This window comes from Castor canadensis, chromosome 19, assembly GCF_047511655.1.
Source record: "Castor canadensis chromosome 19, mCasCan1.hap1v2, whole genome shotgun sequence".
Classification (NCBI taxonomy): domain Eukaryota; kingdom Metazoa; phylum Chordata; class Mammalia; order Rodentia; family Castoridae; genus Castor; species Castor canadensis.
Window position 1 is genome coordinate 23,626,126 of NC_133404.1, and position 21,627 is coordinate 23,647,752.

Below are 21,627 nucleotides of genomic sequence, written 5' to 3' on the forward strand. Positions count from 1 at the left end.
TCTGTTCTCTTTGTTGTGCATTCTAGACTCCCTGTAACTCACCTCCAGTGGGGGATATCCTTTAAGTGTGCTCTTGGCCCTGGGCCTCCCATCACTAACCCTCACTGGTAGACAGTATTTTACGTGCCCTGCATGATAGGTGCCAGGATGCATTTGATGGTGATGATCAAGAGAAGATTTTCATACAAGCAATTAGAACAAAAAAAATCATATGTATGATTCATATTGGATGAAATTCTTCATTCACAGCCTATCCCAAAATCTTGTGGAAAAGCTTAGCCACGTTTTAAGAAAATAACTCTGGCCTTAAACATCTTTTTGTAAAAACCCTCCCAAACATAAACTTCTGCTCTCCTTAAATTCCACTTGGTATGTTTACACAAAGCAGAATGATTGTATACACATAGCCTTATGCTCACAGTTGGAGGGATGCACCCCATGCCCTTACATGCAAATTGTCTTTATCCTAAGCTTGGAAAACACAGTTATCCCATTTCACAGATGAGAATCCTGAGACTCAAGCAGGAACACATTTCTAGGAGACACTTATGTCTGAGAACCAACTCCATGTCCTTAAACATCATGTGTCCTGCAGCCATTACCTGGATTTCTTGCCACTCTCTCAGGGTTCACCTGTTCCCTACAAATGAAGGGTCTTCCTTATTATGTCATCCATGAAGGCCTATGATCATTTTCGCCACAGGAGCCTTGTACATTGCCTGTGTCTTCAGTGTGTCAGTACAGAGTGCCAAGTTTTTACATTATTGTCATTGGATTTCATACTCTAATAATGTACAACTTAAAATAAATGAATACTGAAATTTTATTAGAATTAAAATGTAAAATAACATACCAAACATTGAAATGAGAAGAACCGGAAAAAGTAAAACTTACTTTCCAGGGGAAGGAAAGGATGGCTCTGGGTGGACTTCAGGAGACAATTCCAAGGGAGGTGCTAGAACTGGCTCTGTGGTTCTGACAATCAGAAGATGTTCTGCCAAACTTGGATTGTGGTCTGGATTGTTCTATGGGCAAGAAGTAACTTCTTCTACAAAGGTAGAGGTTGGTTAATTATATCTGTATTGAGAGAGCCAGCTGGAGATCTACAGTCGTCAGATCTTCAAGGCTTCTTCTGTTCCATAGCTGTAGGTGTGTCTGTGTCATCTACTTTAGTTAGAGCCAGGTAGATTTACCCAGTAGTATTAAGTCATTCCAGCCCTTCTGCCACTGAAATAACTTGCTCTATCTTCCCAGGTGGGATAGAATCCTGTGGTTGCTCTGGGTCTCCATCTAGAGAAGAAGAAAGGCTGGTAGTAGTTGCAACATTGAGGGTATGAGTAATGGGTTCTTTTCCTTGAGGATCAGTGTTATGTGTGGCTCCAAACCTAAGGATGGAAACAGATGTACTGCTAGTGGACACAGTTCTAGAATTTCATGTTGTACTGAACTTGAAGGCTTATAAAACAATTGCATGATAAGTGGCATTGCCTGAGCCTTTCCACACAGAGATGACCCCACCTGCCAGGAAATTCCCAGTATCTCACCCAAGAACAGGACATCTTCCAAGACTGGGGTAAACTGATTTCTAGTGGCAAAAAAACACCAGTCTTTTCAGGCTTCTCCCAGTCAGGACTGTTATCAGTCACTTACTGAAGGTCTCCTCACTGTGCTTGAGCTGTGTATCAGTTGATTCCAAGTCCTCTAGCTGAGTCAACAGATGGTTGACACAAACTGTCAATTCTGAGAAAGCCATGTTGACCAGCAGATAGGCCATCAACTGATTCAATATGGACTTGCAGAAATCGTCAGGATACTTGTCCAGCCACATCCTGAGGAAGAAGCAGATGAGGCTGGGGACAGATTGGGGGCACAAATGTCACAACCTGTCTTCTGCATTCCCAGTACACAAATGGCCTCTTGCTAGGAGGACACCCATACAGAGGCTGCAAGGTCATGTGCAACTAGACATGTTTGAAAAAGATATGAATCCATTTGAACAGGATGTTCACCTCATCTCCTTTCCAGGCCTAGTTCAAGAATAGTGCAGGGAAAGTGTGGTTATGATGGAGTAGGGTGAGGGAGGATTCTCACTGTGACCAGCCCTGAACCTCCAGCCTCCTGTCACCTCCCCAAATTCCCAGGATTCCACCAATATCTCTGTGTTCCTCTGCCAGCTTGTCAAGCCCCAGGGTCATCCCCTAGGGGAAATGAAAAGCAGTATGGAATCAAGTTTTCCCACATCCAGCCTCAGCCCAGTAATTTCCTCACCCACTATGTGGGAGTCCTCCTTCTTGACCCTAAGTCCACTCACTTCTTTACTTGCTCATGCTCCTCACAAGCACCATGGAAGAATCCGTACCTATAGGAAGATACAAGGGTGTCACTTCTAATATTGTGTATTGCCAACCTTCCAGTCCAGAATTTAATGAACTGGCTGAGTCCCAGATAAGAATGGTAATCTAGGATGGATGTCAGGTTTGTCCAGAGTATTCCTAAATTACAGCCTAACTTATTTTTAATGTGCCCATATATATTAGATGATTCATGTTTGTGTATTTACAAAACCCACCCATCTTCTTCCCAAATATCTCAATGGGTGCAAGTCCACTCAGAGCACATGTACAAGCCTTGTTCTGGTTTCCAAAACTCAGAGATTCCCCAGATACAATCTAAAACCTCTTTAACATGGCACAAGTGCTAGTCATGAGTCTTGTTAGATCAGTGAGGCTTGAGGAATAGACTTTCTTCATAGTAGAGATGCAATTCACACACAAGGGGCACACAGGCTTGGAAGTTCATTAACAGGGATAAGCCTGGGGATAGCCTTGCAAGGCTCATCACACTTGATCTTGAACTGCACCCTATTAAAGCAAGCTGACCCAGGGAGTTTTCTAATACTCTGAAGAATGGGATAGAGGGGGCAAGCCCCATTGGACTGTATCTAGGGTACTCACCTTTTCAAAAACAGATCCAGCACCTGCCTAGTAGTGGAGAACTTTCAGTAGGTGTACAGGAAGGCTGGAACAAAGAAGGGGTCCCCTTTCTGCAGGGAAGGCACCAGGTTTTTCACAAGCGTCTCCAGCATGCCAGGCTTGAGGGTTTTGCCACTTCAAGGCCTATCCAGGACATGGGTTGACTCATGTTCTCCCTTAGATGGGATCAAGGAAGGATGGTTTAAACATGGAATTTTTAACAAACTGAAAAATTAGTGGTATAGTATGAATTAAAAACTGTACGTAAAAAATTATCCTCAAAACTCAGACTAAAACACATGGGAGAGGTTTCCTGGGGCTCTTATAGAGGTTTAATCAGAGCGGTTGCCTGGACTGTGTATACCTGCAGTTGGCTGCTCTCTGTCCTCTTTGGCTCGCTCTTGGAAAATGACCTCAATTCTCTTGTGTCACGAGGTCTGGTCCACTGTCTCCAAAAACGAAGAAGTCGTCTACTCTGGCATTTCTTGTGCCCTAGCCAGAGGATATTGGGAGACAGCAAGAGAACATCCTGCTCTCTACAGGGTTTCTGACCAAGTGATCTGGCTGTTACTGGCTGTGGAATCTGGCCACCTGCCTACCAGGATTCCATGTTCTGTTGGGTCATCATCAAGGAAGTAGAGTCACCTTCCAGGGTCCCCTTCCTTGAGCCTCTTCTTCAGAAAAGACCACCCAAAATGACCTCCAGGTTACCAACTAATACTCTCCCACATCATCATATGCACACATGGACACACATCAGCACAGCCTGTCCTAGCCCACAGTTTTCAGCCAGTGCTGGCAGTGGCTAGTGCCTTACCTTCAAAAAGCTGACCCGGCTAATGCAGTGCCTCATTCTTCCCATTTGTGGAATCCTGGACAAGTCATTTTGCCTCACAGAATCACACCAGCAATACCCTCATCCCTAGGATTAATACCATATCTGTGACGTAGGGTACTTTCAGGTGTTCATGCCCATAAACATCTGTATTACCAGTGAACAAGGACAAGTATCAACTGCAGCTAATGCAAAAACTGAAGAAATGGGAACATCACAGGAAGTCATTGAAGACACAAATTCCTTCTAACATATATATGTACATGTAAACACAAACAGAGAACCACAGGTGCACACAGAGTTATGATATGTACGGACAGGGTCTCCCCCAAACACACAGCCGTAAATGTCCATACAAATGCACAAGAGCAGGAGAATGAAGTCAGGCTTATGAAAATAGTGTTAGTGTTAAGAACAGGTCAGTCTTAGTGATTTGTAACTGACTTAGGATTAGGGTGAGATTTAGGGCTGGGGTCAGTTCAATCAACAACATTATGTTTTAGGGTAAGTCCATGGTTTTAGGGTAAGTCCATGGTTTTAGGACCACTGTTATAGTAATAAAGTTAAAGATAGGGGTAGGAGTAGAGATCCTATAGGAGATAGGGTTCTGATCAATATCAGTGACTGACTGAGTATAGCATCCCATGTCCCAAGGAGATCATACATGGTCAATGGAAGTCCTGGTCCCAGGTATACTCAGGGTCACTATGGTGCAGATGGAGTACAGCATGATTGCTGCCATAAGAGCATTCTCCTCTCTGGCAGAGGTGTACACATAGAAGTGCCATGTCCAATTTTGGTTATTCTAGTGTGATACCTATATTATCAATGTGGCTTGCAAACTTCTTTTCCCATTATTTTTGATGGTGTACTTTGAATCATAAGAGGTTTTAGATCTGATGATGGTCAATGCCAATTTTCTTGTGTCACTTTTGTTTTTGGTGCCAGACCCTAGAAAATATTCTTTAACCTAAGACCACAAAAATGTTTTGCTATATCTCTATGGGTTTGGGTATGTATATCTTAAGTCTCTTGTATATGTTTGGCTAGATTAAAATTTACATTTACACATGTGATCAGTTTTGGGAGAATTTCCAGTTACTATTGTGGATACACATGTATCCCAGGGACATTTGATGAAAACATTTCTTAGGTAGGTCCTAGTAGAAGATAATCATAGCATGTGGAGTGTCACTTTCCTAAGTGATTCAATTGTATTCTTTGGTCATCAGTTACTGGCCATAAGAAAAGATCACATCTGGACCCTGAATCTCTATGGCTTCATGTCATAACAAATGATGTCTGTTGCAGGCACTTGGGCACTTCAGCCTTTTTAACCTCATCCATCATAAGACCCTCATCGTGGCTCTGTCCTATGGCAAAGTGTGATCTATTATCTTTATAAATTACTGAGGCTGAGCTATTTTATTATAGCCACTGAAAACTGATTAATGCATGCTCTAGTCAGTGTACATCAAAGAATTTCCATTGCTTAGAATCACAATAATTGTGTCCATTAAATTTAATTATTTTCAATACATATACCTTCCATATGTTTTACATTTATTTCCAAGTTTTCCTTTAGGAGTGTATACTTTTTTCTTTATGGATAGTACTGGAATTTGAATTCGGGTATTCCTGCTTGCTAGGCTGGCACTGCAATACTTGAGCCATGTTGCCATCAACAGGAGTCTACTTTAATTTGAATAGTTTTCAGTTTCACTTTTAGATGGTTAGTTGGTAGTGTGAATAAAAGTTACTATTTTGTATGTTCATATTGTGGATTGAAGCCATGCTGAAATAGTGTTTTTATATTCTTTTTACAGTTCTAGTTTTATTTCATTAGAGTTCTTATCATATTTATATATAATAATCAAGTCTATTTCTAAAAGACATGCTCTGTCTTTCTAATCTACACACCTTACATTTATTTTGGAAGCATTATTTGCTTAGGTTACATCCACTAACACAATAGTGAATACTCACGGTATTACTGGACATCTTTGACTATTTTCTAATCGCTGGAATAAATACAGACAACCTGTGACTGGTGGTATCATTTCAGGTCAAACAGTCATTTTAGGCCTCAGTTTCTCCAGAATCCTAGAATTCTTGCCTCATGGGCCGATTCTTTGTCTTTGGGTACACCAACCAAATAATGTCTCATTTCCATGGTCTGAAATCATGTCTGCTCTTCGCCTATTCCCTCCCCTAAGCCTCAACCTTAGATAATCATGAAGATTGGGAACCCAAGCTCCCTCCTTAGAATAAAGGGCCAGTGCTGAGTAAGGGATAAAATGGAGGCAAGTTCCTGCTCCCTTGAATATGTATTGGCTGGCCTGACTCAAGTCAGAGGCATAGGCACACCCTTCTGCAGAAGTAAATATTGCCTTATCCATCAACTTTTGAACATGTTCCAGATTTGTGTTTGTGGCAGTGCCTCAATATTTCTAACACTGTCCTCACTGGCATTGCTTACAAAGATTCCAAATTAGCACATGAAGATTAGTGCATAGTAATTTCAGAATTTTTCATCTCTGCATTGTACAACATGGTGATAAATGGAAATAATTTTTATTAAACACAGACTCATTTCCCAGAGTGGAACACCATTCAGTATGCTGAACATTATAATTAAGACAACCTGAGACTGGAGGATCACAGTTTGAAGCTAGCTTTAGAAATTATTCCAGGACACCCCATCTACAAAATAACCATAGCAAAAATATTGGAGGTATGACTGCAGTGGTGTAGCTTCTGGTTTGCAAAAAAGGAACCCCAGAGTTCAAACCCCAGTCCCACCAAAAACAACAACAACAACAATGAAAGAAAACCAAATATCTTCATTAAGGGCAGGGTGGTACCCAGTGGTAGAGCACTTACTTATCTTTAGTAAGCCCTAGTTTTAATCCTGAGATGTCAAAACAATGTGTTGTTTCTTTGTTGATTATTCATATTCATATGTAATATTTACACTAAATAATTGGAAGCTGGGTAACAGCGACCAGCATTTAACAATGTGTGATGTATCAAACCTGAAATGATAAGAGCCAGTTTTTGAAGGGCATGAATTTACATTGAACTATGAATACAATTAAAGAAAGAAAAGTGTCCTTTTAAATCTGTTCTTTTATACTCCTTCCAAATATCAGTTGCTTCAGGATCATATACTTTTTCTTAACTTTAAAGGTTAATTTTAGCCATTAATTTGTATTAAATTTTAGGATCATTGGTAATACTAGACAAACAAACAAAGAGATGTCAATAATTACAGACATATAATGTGTATCAAATGTTCTTTAGAAAGTGCTTTGGGTAGAAGTTATTTTAATTTTATTTATTCTATTCATTTTTATTCATGGTATTGAGGGGTTTAATCCAGGGCTTTGTTCATGGTAGGCAAGTGCTCTACCCCAGAGTTACAACCCCAGAGCTGGTTGAATCTTATTTTGTGTTGCTGTAATTAGTTAAAATTCCTTTATCTTTACTGGCATTAGGGAATGAATTTACAAAAATAGCAATTCTGGAACACTTTTTGCTGTCCAGCATATGCTGTTGTGAAAATCAAAACTACCACAGAAGATTTTCTTCAGTGTTCACATTCACCAAACTATTCCCCACTGGCCAAGATGTAAATGGGGGTGATTATAGGACTGATTTTGATGGAATTTTGTACAATTATTTGTTGATATTGTGCTCAAATTTAAATAGTGCTGGTAAAGGAAAGACTTACTGTCATTCTACAAATGTATCATAATCTGTTTAGTCCAGTGGGACTCATCTTGTTGCACAAATATGATTATGACCTAAATTGTTTTCCCAGTATTTACCTTTCCTCTTTGATCCAATAATATCCTTAAAAAATTGTAAAATGCCAAACTTCTCTCCAATTTATGAATTACTCATTTTCTCATTGTTAGTACAGAAATTAACTAACTTTGTGGGTGGGTGGGTGTGTGTATATGTGTGCACACATGTTAGTATATTAGCCATTGAATCTTGGGATTAAAACTAAGCATGGGTCATGCTGAGCACATACTCCACTGCTGAAATATTTCACACTTTAGAATTTAACATTTAAAAAAAAAACTCTTGGGTTGGCAGAGTGGCTCAAGTAGCAGCGCACCTGCCCAGAAAACATGAACCCCTAAGTTCAAATCCCGTAACACACACATGCACGCACACACACATTCACACAATATTACTACACTTATAAAACTATGGGAACGTAAGAAATGAAGAAGAAATAGAGGATAATTTCAAATCTGAAAATTCCTTCTGACCCAGTCTCAAATCTTCAACTAGGTCTTTAGTTGTACATAATATATTCCCATATCAATACACACATACATTAAATTCATACATATACATATAAATGCACACAAACACACATGCACAAATACATACTCACATATACATTTTTTCCTTTTTCTTTTATTATTCATATGTGCATACAAGGCTTGGTTCATTTCTCCCTCCTGCCCCCACCCCCTCCCTTACCACCCATTCCACCCCTCCCTCTCCCCCGCCTCAATACCCAGCAGAAAATATTTTGCCCTTATTTCTAATTTTGTTGTAGAGAGAGTATAAGCAATAACAGGAAGGGACAAGGGTTTTTGCTGGTTGAGATAAGGATAGCTATACAGGGCATTGACTCACATTGATTTTCTGTGTGGGTGTTACCTTCTATGTTAATTCTTTTTGATCTAACCTTTTCTCTAGTACCTGTTCCCCTTTTCCTATTGGCCTCAGTTGCTTTTAAGATATCTGCTTTAGTTTCTCTGCGTTAAGGGCAACAAACGCTAGCTAGTTTTTAGGTGTCTTACCTATCCTCACCCCTTCCTGTGTGCTCTCGCTTTTATCATGTGCTCATAGTCTAATCCCCTTGTTGTGTTTGCCCTTGATCTAATGTCCACATATGAGGGAGAACATATGATTTTTAGTCTTTTGGACCAAGCTAACCTCACTCAGAATGATGTTCTCCAATTCCATCCATTTACCAGCGAACGATAACATTTCGTTCTTCATGGCTGCATAAAATTCCATTGTGTATAAATACCACATTTTCTTAATCTGTTCGTCAGTGCTGGGGCATCTTGGCTGTTTCCATAACTTGGCCATTGTAAATAGTGCCGCAACAAACATGGGTGTGCAGGTGCCTCTGGAGTAACCTGTGTCACATTCTTTTGGGTATATCCCCAAGAGTGGTATTGCTGGATCAAATGGTAGATCGATTTCTAGCTTTTTAAGTAGCCTCCAAATTTTTTTCCAGAGTGGTTGTACTAGTCTACATCCCCACAAACAGTGTAAGAGGGTTCCTTTTTCCCCGCATCCTCTCCAACACGTGTTGGGAGTGGTGTTGCTGATGATGGCTATTCTAACAGGGGTGAGGTGGAATCTTACTGTGGTTTTAATTTGCATTTCCTTTATTGCTAGAGATGGTGAGCATTTTTTCATGTGTTTCCTGGCCATTTGAATTTCTTCTTTTGAGAAAGTTCTGTTTAGTTCACTTGCCCATTTCTTTATTGGTTCATTAGTTTTGGGAGAATTTAGCTTTTAAATTCCCTATATAATCTGGTTATCAGTCCTTTGTCTGATGTATAGTTGGCAAATATTTTCTCCCACTCTGTGGGTGTTCTTTTCAGTTTAGAGACCATTTCTTTTGATGAACAGAAGCGTTTTAGCTTTATGAGGTCCCATTTATCTATGCTATCTCTTAGTTGCTGTGCTGCTGGGGTTTCATTGAGAAAGTTTTTACCTATACCTACTAACTCCAGAGTATTTCCTACTCTTTCTTGTATCAACTTAAGAGTTTGGGGTCTGTTATTAAGATCCTTGATCCACTTTGAGTTAATCTTGGTATAGGGCGATATACATGGATCTAGTTTCAGTTTTTTGCAGATTGCTAACCAGTTTTCCCAGCAGTTTTTGTTGAAGAGGCTGCTATTTCTCCATCGTATATTTTTAGCTCCTTTGTCAAAGATAAGTTGGTTATAGTGGTGTGGCTTCATATCTGGATCCTCTATTCTGTTCCACTGGTCTTCATGTCTGTTTTTGTGCCAGTACCATGCTGTTTTTATTGTTATTGCTTTGTAATATAGTTTGAAGTCAGGTATTGTGATACCTCCTGCATTGTTCTTTTGACTGAGTATTGCCTTGGCTATTCATGGCCTCTTGTGTATCCATATAAATTTCACAGTAGATTTTTCAATCTCTTTAATGAATGTCATTAGAATTTTGATGGGAATTGCATTAAACATGTAGATTACTTTTGGAAGTACAGACATTTTTACTATGTTGATTCTACCAATCCATGAGCATGGGAGATCTCTCCACTTTCTGTAGTCTTCCTGAATCTCTTTTTTCAGAAGTGTATAGTTTTCCTTGTAGAGGTCTTTCATATCTTTTGTTAGGTTTACACCTAGGTATTTGATTTTTTTTGAGTCTATTGTAAATGGAATTGTTTTCATACATTCTTTTTCAGTTTGCTCATTGTTAGTGTATAGAAATGCTAATGATTTTTCTATGTTGATTTTATATCCTGCTACCTTGCTATAGCTATTGATGATGTCTAGAAGCTTCTGAGTAGAGTTTTTTGGGTCTTTAGATATAGGATCATGTCATCTGCAAATAGGGATATTTTGACAGTTTCTTTACCTATTTGTATTCCTTTTATTCCTTCTTCTTGCCTAATTGCTCTGGTTAGGAATTCTAGTACTATGTTGAATAGGAGTATAGAAAGTGGGCATCCTTGTCTGGTTCCTGATTTTAGAGGGAATGGTTTCAGTTTTTCTCCGTTAAGTATAATGCTGGCTGTAGGTTTGTCATATGTAGCTTTTATAAGGTTGAGGAACTTTCCTTCTATTCCTAGTTTTCTTAGAGCTTTTATCATGAAATGATGTTGGATCTTATCATAGGCTTTTTCTTCATCTATTGAGATGATCAAGTGGGTTTTGTCTTTGCTTCTGTTAATGTGGTTTATTACGTTTATTGATTTTCATATGTTGAACCACCCCTGCATCCCTGGGATGAAGCCTACTTGGTCGTGGTGAATAATCTTTTTGATGTGTTGCTGAATTCGGTTTGCCATTATTTTGTTGAGGATTTTTGCATCAATGTTCATTAAGGAGATTTGCCTATCGTTCTCCTTTTTGGAGGTGTCTTTGCCTGGTTTTGGGATAAGTGTAATACTGGCTTCATAAAATGTGTTTGGCAGTTTTCCTTCCCTTTCTATTTCGTGGAACAGTTTAAGGAGGGTTGGTATCAGTTCTTCTTTAAAGGTCTGGTAGAATTCAACAGAGAATCCATCAGGTCCTGGACTTTTCTTTTTGGGGAGACTCTTGATTGCTGCTTCAATTTCATTTTGTGTTACAGGTCTATTCAGGTGGTTAATTTCCTCTTGGTTCAGTTTTGGATGATCATATGTATCTAGAAATCTGTCCATTTCTTTTAGATTTTCAAATTTATTTGAATATAGGTTGTCAAAGTAGTCTGTGATGATTTCCTGGACTTCCATGGTGTTTGTTGTTATCTCCCCTTGTGCATTCCTAATTCTACTAATTTGGGTTTTTTCTCTCCTCATTTTAGTCAGGTTTGCCAGGGGTCTATCGATCTTGTTTATTTTTTCAAAGAACCAACTTTTTGTTTCATTAATTCTTTGTATGGTTTTTTTGGTTTGTATTTTGTTGATTTCAGCTCTTATTTTTATTATTTCTCTCCTTCTATTTGTTTTGGGATTTGCTTGTTCTTGTTTTTCTAGGAGTTTGAGATGTATCATTAGGTCATTGATTTGGGATCTTTCAATCTTTTTAATATATGCACTCATGGCTATAAACTTTCCTCTCAAGACTGCCTTAGCTGTGTCCCATAGGTTCCGGTAGGTTGTGTTTTCATTTTCATTGTGTTCCAGGAACTTTTTAATTTCCTCTTTTATTGCATCGATGATCCATTCTTCATTAAGTAATGAGTTATTTAGTTTCCAGCTGTTTGCATGTTTTTTGTCTTTACTTTTGTTGTTGAGTTCTACTTTTACTGCATTGTGATCAGATTGTATATACAGTATTATTTCTATTTTCTTATATTTGCTTAGGCTTGCTTTGTGCCCTAGGAGATAATCTATTTTGGAGAAGTTTCCATGGGCTGCTGAGAAGAATGTATATTATGTAGAGGTTGGATGAAATGTTCTGTAGACATCTACTAGGTCCATTTGATCTATTGCATATTTTAGATCTTGGATTTCTTTATTGATTTTTTGTTTGGATGACCTATCTGTTGATGATAATGGGGTGTTAAAGTCTCCCACAACCACTGTGTTGGTGTTTATATATATTTTAGGTCTTTCAGGGTATGTTTGATGAAATTGGGTGCGTTGACATTGGGTGCATACAGATTGATGATTGTTATTTCCTTTTGGTCTATTTCCCCTTTTATTAGTATGGAATGTCCTTCTTTATCTTGTTTGATCAATGTAGGTTTGAATTCTACTTTGTCAGACATAAGTATTGCTACTCCTGCTTGTTTTCGGGGGCCATTGGCTTGGTAAATCTTCTTCCAGCCTTTCATCCTAAGCATATGCTTATTTCTGTCGGTGAGATGAGTCTCCTGTAAGCAACAAATTGCTGGATCTTCTTTTTTAATCCATTTTGTCAAACGGTGTCTTTTGATGGGTGAATTAAGTCCATTAACATTAAGCGTTAGTACTGATAGGTATGTGGTGATTCCTGCCATTTAGTTGTCTTAGTTGTTTGAAGGTTTGATTGTGTGTACCTAACTTGATGTTACTCTCTACTGTCTTGCTTTTTCTTTTCCTGTGGTTTGGTGCTGCCTGCCTTTTCATGGTTAAGTTGGGTGTCACTTTCTGTGTGCAGGATCCCTTGCAGAATCTTTTGTAATGGTGGCTTTGTGGTCACATATTGTTTTAGTTTCTGCTTATCATGGAAGACTTTTATTGCTCCATCTATTTTGAATGATAGCTTTGCTGGGTAGAGTATCCTGGGGTTGAAGTTATTTTCATTCAGTGCCCGGAAGATCTCACTCCACGCTCTTCTTGCTTTTAATGTTTCTGTTGAGAAGTCTGCTGTGATTTTGATGGGTTTACCTTTGTATGTTACTTGTTTTTTCTCTCTTACAGCCTTCAATATTCTTTCCTTAGTTTCTGAACTTGTTGTTTTAATGATGATATGTCGTGGAGTAGTTCTATTTTGATCTGGTCTGTTTGGTGTCCTGGAGGCCTCCTGCATCTGTATGGGAATATCTTTCTCTAGATTTGGGAAATTTTCCATTTTATTTTGTTGAATATATTACGCATTCCCTTCGCTTGCACCTCTTCTCCTTCTTCGATGCCCATGATTCTCAAGTTTGGTCTTTTGATGGAGTCAGTGAGTTCTTGCATTTTCTTTTCACAGGTCTTGAGTTGTTTAATTAATAGTTCTTCGGTTTTTCCTTTAATTACCATTTCATCTTCAAGTTCTGAGATTCTGTCTTCTGTTTGTTCTATTCTGCTGGATTGGCCTTCTGTTTTGTTTTGCAGTTCTGTTTCGTTCTTTTTTTCTGAGGTTTTCCATATCCTGGCAGTTTTCCCCTTTAATGTTGTCTATTTTTGTCTTGAGTTCATTTATCCATTTATTCATTGTGTTCTCTCTTTCACTTTGGTGTTTATACAGTGCTTCTATGGTTTCCTTTATTTCTTCTTTTGCTTTTTCAAATTCTCTATTTTTATTGTCTTGGAATTTCTTGAGTGTCTCCTGTACATTTTGGTTGACCCTGTCCAGTATCATCTCTATAAAATTCTCATTGAGTACTTGTAGTATGTCTTCTTTTAAATTATTCTTGTGGGCTTCATTGGGTCCTTTGGCATAGTTTATCTTCATTTTGTTGGAGTCTGGCTCTGAGTTTCTGTTCTCTTCATTCCCCTCTGGTTCCTGTACTAATTTTTTGCTGTGGGGAAACTGGTTTCCCTGTTTTTTCTGTCTTCCCGTCATTGTCTTTGGTGTTGTTACTTTCCCTGTACTGTGTGCAGTTAAGTATTTTCTGGCTTGTAATAATAACAATGGTAATATTTAGAATGGAAGAATGAGCTGAGATGGTAAGCAAGAAGTTAAAGAAAATGGGAAAACAAATATACAGAGAAGAGGTAGAAAGCAGAACAAGGTATCAGACAAGAAAGTTTCAAAGGTATAAACAGGGAGTGTTAGTGTACTAATCAACAGTAAGCTGAACAGACATTAGAGAGACAGAGAGACGATTGAAAATCAAGATAAAAAAATAATAAGTAAATGAAAGAAATATCTATATATAAAAATGAATTAAAATAAAATGGAAAATAGAAAATTAAAAAAAAAAAAAAAACTTCCAAGTTTATATGCAATGCAGTTTCAGTCTTAATAATTTGGGTGTCCGTCTCAATCTCCAGTCCTGGAGTTGGTGCCTCAGATGTTGTTCTGCATTTGTCTCATCAAAGGGGATGCATAAAGTAGAACAAAACTACACACTCACACACACACACACACACACACACACACACAAAAAAGCCCCACCAAGTGTCCCTAGTTCAAATGCAATACAGTTTCAGTAAGTTTTTCAGCTTGCAAGTGTAATTCGGTTGTTCTCTCATCAAAGGTAAGGAGAAAAAGAAAAAAAAATCGTCTGGAGACAGTTCTGAGAGTGGTATCTGCACCTGTGGCTTACCTGCCTGCTGCTCTCAGCCTGCTGTAGCTGGCGGCATTATTTATGCAGATCTCTGGGGTGAACTTAGTACTCACCTGGTCCCACAGGCTTTGTTTGTTTAGAGTTCTCCTGTGCGGGAGCCTCTGCTACAGGCTTTCCCCTTTCCAAGCACTGGGAAAGGTGACACTGCCCCAGCGTTGTCAGGCCTGTGCGTTTATTTACAGTTCATGTGGGAGGTGGGTCTTCCCCCCTCTCCTGTGCCATTTTCCTCCCACTGCCACTTTCACAAGTTTTTCTGCTCCTGCTTACTGGGCAGTGCTGCTTCTCCTGCTGGCCGCCATGTTTATTTACAGTTCATGTGGGAAGTGGGTCTTCCCTCCTCTCCTGTGGAGTTTTTTTCCCTCCTCCACTCTCACAAGCGTCCCCGCTCCTGGTTGCTGGGTGCCCGCCCCGCTCCCGCCAGAGGCTTTCAGGCCCTCCCAGCTTGTTTATTTACAGTCCCGGGAAGGATTCCCTTCCCCCAATCTTCAGCGCTCAGGGCTCCCCACCCTCTTTCCAGCGTGTCTTAATTGTACTTATTGCTTATTACTCATTTTCTCTTTTTTTCTCGGGTGGAGGTCAGTCTGTCCAGGGGCTATGCTGCTCTGGCCCAGGCTTGTCTGTGGGAGTACCGTGAAGCTCACCTGGTCCGCGTCTTCCCAGTGGGTGCCGGCCACTGGCGGCCCCGGGGGCCCTCCTCGTTTCTCCGTTTAACATGGAGTGGAGATTCTCTGCATCTTCTGGAGGTGTGGAGGGGTCAAAGTTATGCCTTTTCTCAGTGATTGTGCCTGCAAAGTGTGTCTCCAGGGTCTTTCCAAGATTTCACTATAGGAGGCTCGCTTTCTGCTTCCTACCTCTATCCGCCATCTTGGAATCCTCCTAGGTTAATTCTTTTTGATCTAACCTTTTCTCTAGTACCTGTTCCCCTTTTCCTATTGGCCTCAGTTGCTTTTAAGGTATCTGCTTTAGTTTCTCTGCGTTAAGGGCAACAAATGCTAGCTAGTTTTTTAGGTGTCTTACCTATCCTCACCCCTTCCTTGTGTGCTCTTGTTTTTGTCATGTACTCAAAGTCCAATCCCCTTGTTGTGTTTGCCCTTGATCTAATGTCCACATATGAGGGAGAACATACGATTTTTGGTCTTTTGGGCCAGGCTAACCTCACTCAGAATGATGTTCTCCAATTCCATCCATTTAGCAGTGAATGATAATATTTCGTTCTTCTTCACGGCTGCATAAAATTCCATTGTGTATAGATACCACATTTTCTTAATCCATTCGTCAGTGGCATACTCACATATACATAAAAACTGTTTCTTACGTGGGCCAACACCAGTTAAAATCATTCTCCAGGCAGAAGGCTGGTAAGGAATTGCAACATCATTCAGAGCAGCTGGTGCTTCAAACTTGAGGTCTTGTTCTGGGTAGCAACCAGCAAGGGCCCTAAACTGCTAGTGTTTGCACTCTGGTTGGATCCTGAGCTGACTCCAGGCATCTTGCGTGTTTCAGTTTAGATGTTTGCAGACAGTGATGTTTAATGTATTTTGTTATTTCTCTGATATATTTAGCAATTGATTTTCTACAAAGAAATCCACGTGTAAAATGTTAATAGTATATCCTATGTACAACAGATTTTAAAATGTACATCTCTTTTTGTCAGAATTTCTCTTTTTCTTGCTTTCTTTGAATCCGGCTTAAAAATGTAACTGATAGAATGTTTTTGATTTTTCTGTGTGTGTGAGTAAGTATGTTTGTGAATGTTGCTTAAATTTTACTATCTCTCATTATTATAAAAATATCTGTAGTAAAAGATGCTGGAAACAAAGGCTGTTTGTGACCCTATGTGCTGTATGCTACACAATTCCTGTTAAATGGTCATATGGATCTTCATAAAGTACAAGTATAAGCTACTTGTTCAAGTTTCTAGCGTATGTGTATTTTAAAATTTATTCAAACATATTTCTTAAACCCGACAAAGCTAAATATCTGTGTGTGTGAAGGGTCCTCTCCACAACAGGTGTCCTGGGTGGGAAAGGTATCAGGCTAAATACAAAATGTAATGTAGGCAAGTGGTTATATGTAGACAGTGGCCTTCAAAGGGGCCAGAAGATAGAATTTATTAACCAGTAAGGGGGAGTTCTGGCTGAGAATGGAATTGCAGTAAGTAGATAGCATCTGGAAAATAGCAAACTAGAGAAAACTAGTCAAATATCTAGTGTTCTAATTATGGTAAGTGAAGTTAGAAGGCAAGTAGTAAAACTGGATTTTATAAGAAAGTGTGTGGAAATGGAATGGAGTCTTACCAAAGTTTTGTTATGGAAAGAATTCTGTTGGAATAAGGAATTTAATTTTCTGTGGTGGTGTTTCTTATTGTCGTTATGGTGACAGAGCTTGGTGAGAGTTAAGCAAGTACTGTAGCACTGTGTTGTACACCAAGCCTAAAATAGTTACACTAAAATGTTACTTGTTCTCCCTCTATCTCTCTGTCTCCTTTCTAAGTAACACAAAGCTTATTTTCCATGACTTCTAGATTTGTGAACTAGAAATTTGAAAATCTGGTTTTATGTTTTGTTGTGATTCTCAACTTCTCCAACTCTGTGATTTAATTTCCACATATAGTAGTGGATATTAAAATTCACAATACCTCCATGTTGCTCTTCACTAGCTTTCCTTGTACAAAATGCTTAAGGTTCTTTCTCTTATGTTATTGTAAGTGTTACACATCTCTAGCCTCTTCATTTTTTTCCTCACCTTTCATACTCACTGTGTAATATTCTTCTTCTTTAGATATAGATGATTTTAAAGCATTTTATCATAAAAGCATTTGCATTTTGCTCTTTCAGTTATAATTTTGTTTAAAATTTAATACCAGAGTTTAATTATTTCTACAGTTTTGAATGTGTACGTATGTCTTGTGGTTGTGTTTGACTTTCCTATCTCTCTCTGTCAAAGACAATCGTTCTCTTTTGGAGTGTACATTAGCATCACCTGGGGACTTCTTAATACATTGATCACAAACTTCTACCAAAGGTTAAAATTCACAATGCCAGCTTGGGGTCCTGGAAGTTGTTCTTCTGTCTAATACCTGTGTTGACATACTCCCTCAAGTTATCTCAAAAGTGGACAGAATGTGAGTAGACTGCAGATCTGAATCTCAGTTTCAATATGAAAATTAGTTTATTAATATCCAGGTGCTCTGCAGTGGTAGGAGGCAGGTGGGATATCAAATACAGAGACGGAGCAATAACTGAACCTCAGATCTACTGAACAACAATGCATTGTAACCCATAATGTAACCTTATATGTTGAGAGTCATTGGACTGATTTCCTCTCCAATTTCAAGGGCCAAAAGTAAAGGTCAACTAGGAGAGCTTTTGGATGGATGATCATTTACGGCTGTGTCCTAAGTCAACTGCCATTCAAGTTTTCTCTGAAGGGTTTGTCATTATCGTCCTCTTCCATGGAGTCAAGGATTCCATCTTCCCCCCCTGTCTCAAACTGATCAGTCAGGGATATTGCATGCTTTTCCTTGATGAGATGCAAATTATAGTAGTTGCATAGATCTAAAGACAGCTACCAAATTTAGTCATTAAAGACTATTCTGAATTTTTTTCCTTAATACAGGACCATCTACCAAAGAGTCCATGAAAGTGAAATGTATTTCATCTCCTTTCCAGAATTTGTGAGGATGTATGTCATGGGTTTCTTGTGATAAAACCATTGGACTCTTCAGGAAATTCTTTCAGATATGTTGTTGAAGATATCCCCAGAATAATTTCAGTATACATTTAGAAAACATCTTCATTAATTTAGCAAAAGCTCACCATTTCCCAGGTAAGAGTGGGAGCAACTATGATACAAAAACATAAGCATGAGTATTGTTTGCAGATAACAATCACTGTCATTTCCTTCTATCATGTAGTGTTTAAGAGGTTCAACTAGGCAGTGAGGCTGAATGTGCCTGGAAGCTTGCAACTAGATGGTAATACATGAACCTATGTTCAGTCTACTATCTAATAACTAATATACAGGAACTGCTTCTTTGTTTGCATCTTCCAGTTATAGGACTGTGGATAGAGAGGAGGTACACTCAGTCATGCAGACCAATTCTTTGTGGTACTCTTTGGCTAATTATCTATAGTTGCAATTTTCACAAAGAATTAAAAATGCCCTAGAGTATGGATCTACTCATAGTGTGCTTCCCTAGCAAGCTAAAGGCCACTGTGTCTAACCTCAATACTGCCATGACTGGGTGCTCTTTTTAGGTAGCTCTCTATGCATGCATGACATTGTGTGCATATCCAGATTGTTCAGTTTTAAATGCAGACAGCATTCTATCCTTAAATATGTTTATAGAATGTGTGTGTGTGTGTATATATATATATATATATACATATATATACATACATATATATATACACATTCTATACATTTCACCACACAATCTATATAGTACATATGTATTAATAACACACTTGTGTGTATATGCATAAACATGTATGTATGTATGTATATAAATATTTTATCCCCTACTTGATGAGTCTTTTCTGCTTGATGTGTGGGTCATGTCCAGTTTAGAGTTATCATTCTTATTGCTGCCACACATATCTAAGCATGTGTGTTCTGATTTCTATAAGTTCACATCACTCACATGGGAGTGGAATTGATACATCTTCAACTCATATGCATCCTGAGAATGTTAATTTTAATAAGTGCTTTGGAAAATATATACCCTTACCTACAATACTGTGTGTACCTAACACACCAAGCTCTTGTGTTCACTTCAACCACAGGATTTTACATGCAAAGTTCATGAAAACTCATCTATCACCTCTTTTGTTGTGAGAAATCTTAAATATTATTTGATATTATTCATTATTTGATTATTATTACAAGGTAGCATTTTAAATATAAGAAATTCTACTTAAATTGGTAGTTGTAAAGTCCAGAAATATGGACAATGCTTCCTTCAATATTGTCTTTAACAGCAAATGATCAGAAATTGAAAAACAGGTGAGTCTTGGTTGGTTTTGAGATAGTGAATGGATTTTCCTAGTATTTAAATATATTTGTATTACCACATATATATATCTAAATATAAAAGCAATCCTAACTAGGTTTTGAGATGGGATTCCCCATCTATGAAAAGTTGAACATTACTAACTGCACTCTATTATCTCTTTAGTAAGGGAAAACAGTGATAATATTTACTTAACTGAAATTATGTTTTTTAATAATGACCACATTCAATTTAATACAAGTCAATTTTACTTAATTTAGGACTTTCCAACAAAAATATTCTTCAGCCATTCATGATCTGAATTCTGTTGTTAATGAGATTAAATTGTGATACACATAAATAAAACCAGGATACACATCTGTTTTGTAATAAAGAAGACAGTGTCTATTACTCCTTGGTAGCTTTTTTTTAGATATTTTATCAAGTGTTTCCTTTCTCCCTTCTTCATGCCAGGAAAGATTGCTTTTGTTCCATGAATATAATTTTTGGAATTTTTCAAATGCTCTATGATTGTATCCTCCCCCCAGGTGATGACTGCGTTCTTGTTGGAATATGTATAAGAAAATCCAGCTGCTTGACCTGTTTTGCACCAAAACACACTGTGGAGATTTAGCCCACTCTTGTGCTTATCTCCTTTTCCCCTTTGTGACACTGGACACACTTCTGAAGAAAAATCTTCTTAGTTTTCTCAACATCACCCATCTTTAAATTGCTCTTTTGTTACTATCAGAATGAAGGAAAATGCTTAAAAGCCGGAGTCCCCCCATCTAGAACAGGGACCCATATGTACCTGTTGATATCTCATGATACTGGGGTATTGTTCCCAAGTTTCTGTCCTGGTGTAGTGAATTTTTAAAGAGGCTGGACTAGGAGTTGAGTTAAAGCAAGAGCAAAATTTATTGAAAGAATAGCCAAGCCCCCTGACAGGGTGATTTAGTGAAAGTGCTAGGCAAAGAATGGTTGAAGTCCAGGAAATGATATCTGTCAATATCTAGCTTAGGTCCAACTATTCTAATTTGAAGGTGAATCTATAATTAGGTATGTAGTTAACTTCTTGCTGACCCCATGCTTATCACACTGGACATTCCAGGAGGGCCTTTTTAGTCCATCCTGTCTTTGAGACCTTCCATATACATTTAAGTGACTTCCACTCATTATTTTGGTGAGACCTCTGTTTTGTTTATTTTGGGAAAGTTTTATATGTTATTTTCCTTTAGGGGTTTATATTTTTCATCTCTTCAGATGTTTGTCCTTAAGAATGTCTCTTTTTCTCCCTGATCTAGGAGAAAGACCACTGTATTGCATTATCTAGGTGAGAAGCCAGTTCTCAATCTCTTTAGATGTTTCCTTAATCTACAACAAAGTTCCTTCTGTCCTCTTTCCATTCCCAGGGCCATTTTTGCCATTTATTCCACCTCACGTTGCTGCCCTCTCCATAGTATCATTATTTGCGATAGCCATAAAATGTTAATAATAATACAGCATGAGTAAATAAATGACAGGATATGAATTCAGTGAAAGTCTAGAATACACTAATAAAAGTAATAAACTGTATCCAAGTTTAAAATCTTTATTATTTTCATAAATATAATATTTAGAATTATGATCTAGCAAAAAATATTCCTGCCCTGGAGCGCCATCCCTGTAGCACTACAAAGAAGTCGATTTCAAAATCAAAGAGGTTTTCCTGTGAAGAGGAAGAAGACAGTTTTGTGGAAATGTTCCTTAAAGTCTTCACTACTCGTAGCAGTCACTGTGATGCATGTAGGGTTGTCTCATTTTTCTGCTCAAGTTATGTATTTATTTTGTTTATTTTTGGAGAGTGGATCTCACTACGTATATCAGGCTGGCCTGAAACTTGATATCCTCCTCAATTTGTGAATTTTTTTTTTACTCACTAGTCACTCAGAATTTAAACTTTGTGTGCTTATGTCTGTGTTTTTGTATGTGTGTTTGAATCTGGGGATTAAAATTAAGCATCGGAACATGCTAAGCACATACACCAATGCTGAGATAATAGCCAGCCCTTGAAATTAACATAAAAAATTACACGGTTGTGGTAGCAGAGGCATTCAAGTGGTAGAGTGCCTGCCTAGCAA

General features: G+C 38.4%; 1 pseudogene; it reads right to left on the reverse strand.

Moving 5' to 3' along the window:
• Positions 1-1,642: 1,642 nt before the first annotated feature.
• LOC109676494 (cytochrome c-like) lies at positions 1,643-20,230 on the reverse strand (annotated as a pseudogene).
• Between the last annotated feature and the right edge of the window lie 1,397 nt (positions 20,231-21,627).